At 52.4% G+C, this 2,362-nt stretch overlaps 1 protein-coding gene across 1 annotated transcript in view; it reads left to right on the top strand.

The window, feature by feature from the left end:
* LOC113205099 (protein slit) overlaps positions 1–2,362 on the top strand; it is a 201,566-nt gene that overhangs the window by 148,016 nt on the left and 51,188 nt on the right. The gene's annotated exons all lie outside the window — the stretch shown is intronic.

The raw sequence follows: 2,362 nt of genomic DNA, 5'->3' as shown, positions 1-2,362 counted from the left end.
CTCTTCCGCGCCCCTCCCCTCCCCTTCAGTTTTTCGGTCGGGTTTTGCCTTTATTTGCTTCTGCCCTGATTTAATCGCACTGGATCCAAACAGATGATCCATCACTGGGAGGCGCGGCGGGAAGGGGGTGCGGGTGGTGGTGGTGGTGCTCTTTCCTTGTCACTCGCAGAGAGAGAGAGAGAGAGAGAGAGAGAGAGAGAGAGAAGTGGGGGAGGCACGTGTCTGCCACGTGTAATGAGACCGAGATATCTTGCCAACCGACGAAGCCACCGTTGCGATTTTTTCTTACTTAATAATATCTATGATGGGGAATTGTGTCTGTTTTTTTTCTTTTCTGTTTTTTTTTTGTTGTGTGTCGGAGGGAGGGAGGGGGGTGGAATTGATGAGCAGCCTTCAGCCTTCGCTCGGCCTTATCTCTCTTGTGCGGAAGTTAGTTTTACCGTCTTATTGTTTGCCTGGTGTCACGCCGCCGGAACTGAACAAACAGCGTGTTTTGTTTGACGCGTGCTCGGAGAGAAAGCTATATTTAGCATATAGGCTTTCTTGTCTAAATTGCGAATCGAGTATGCACTGTTAAAAGTTTACGGAGAATTTCACTGTAAGCTTTTTCATTGCGTGGTACCGGTAACAGTAGAATGCAGTTTTCACACTATTGCTGCAACAGTGAGACTGTCCTGATGGCTTAAGGGTGTTGTTTGTTGTTGTTAATATTATTCATCGACATCCTTTTTATTCCAACTTTGTGGTGGTATATAACGCGACAAGGCTCTGCGGGTGGCGTCCAAGGCCTCCCGGGTGCGACTTCCAGAGAGCTGACTGCCATGAGCGTCGAATCCCTTCCTGTCGCGCGGCCCGCGCCGCCAGCAGGCCTCCGGGCGCAAGGTCTGCAGGAGGTCTCCAGGAGGTCTCCGGGAGGTCTCCAGGGGGTCTCCAGGAGGTCTCCAGGAGGTCTCCAGGGGGCCCCTGCGGCCGCCCATGGCCCCGCGTGTGTTGTTTATGGCCCATTGACAGGGCAACGGGGCCTTATGGCACCTACGGGCCTCGCATGGCGCGGCCCCGCCGGGCCGGCCGCGCGCCGCCCCCCGCCACCCGCAAGGTGTTTAGAGCCACCTGCACACGCTACCTCGCGGAGAAACTTATGACATACTTGGTGAGTGCGGCGGGCCGCCTCGCATATACATGTCGGTACGTTATGTGCCGATAATGGTATGGTCTATGGTCGCTGCACAGTAAAAAAAAAGTTTTTCTAAAAAAAAAGTTTTCTAAAGATTAAAATTGCTTAGAAAAGTTTTTCCAAAAATAACTAAAATTTTAAAATGATTTTTTTCTTATTTTTCTTTAAAATTGAAAACTAAAAATAACCTTTCTTGGGGGGGAAATATTTTAAACTGTAAACGATGAACTTGGAGAAAGGCACCGCGCCAACGTCTTGCCGTGTGCGCGGAGCATTCCCGGAAGGGTTCGCGTGCCCCCTGGAGGACGCAGCAGCAGCAGCGGGCACCCCTCAGCGGGCAACCAACCCCTACCCCGCCTTTCCCCCTCTCAGGTGAAAGAAGAAGAATGCCGTACCGCTGCACACAGCTATAGGGGTGGGAGCTGCCTCGGCCTACAGCTCTGCCTCCTCCTGCCACACGCGCTGAAAAACAAACGGGATCCTGGAATTCCCTGGAATTCCCTGCTGCTGCTGCTGCTGCTGCTGCTTTTCGCTGAAACCGCCGCCCGACTGACGCGGCATTCTGGCCATTCTGTTGTGCCCGACGTGATGTCGGCCAAAGGGGCGCGTGCGCGCTTCCGCCACCGAGTATATGACGTGTTCTAAGCACCGCCCTTTTGCTTTTGAAAGCGAGAGTTATCCAGTGCACGCGGGCTTATTCAAACGACCTTGGTGTATGTCTGGGTATAATCTATGGGGCAGTACGAACCACGGATTATCCAGAAAGTTTTAGCCCTGCAGTGCTCTCATATAGTGCCTGCTAGGTAGGCAACATCTCGCCTTCAATGCATGCGTGTACTGCGGGGTGGCCTACCCCGCGTCTCACAGGCGCCGAGCTCTTTGCGGTTTTGCCGCGTGAATCGGATTGAAGCAAACGTACGTAAATTTTTAAAAAGTTTGAACAAAAATTGAGATTGGATACTAAATATGTGCAGAGTATTTTATGCGATGTGCGGCAGCTTGACTGTATCCGGAGCCGCTCCGCTGGCTGCCGTGCTGCCGTCTGTCTCTGCGTTATTGTTGATTCTATAGGGAAATTTTGCGAAAGTTTGATTGCGGGTCGCGCGCCCACAAAGAGGAGGAGGGAGGGAGAGAGAGAGAGAGAGAGAGAGAGAGAGAGACAGGAGTGAGTTCTGGTCGATAACGCAG

The sequence above is a fragment of the Frankliniella occidentalis genome, unplaced genomic scaffold (genome assembly GCF_000697945.3).
Source record: "Frankliniella occidentalis isolate FOCC.00 unplaced genomic scaffold, Focc_3.1 Scaffold24, whole genome shotgun sequence".
Classification (NCBI taxonomy): domain Eukaryota; kingdom Metazoa; phylum Arthropoda; class Insecta; order Thysanoptera; family Thripidae; genus Frankliniella; species Frankliniella occidentalis.
This window is presented reverse-complemented; position numbering and strand designations above follow the sequence as displayed.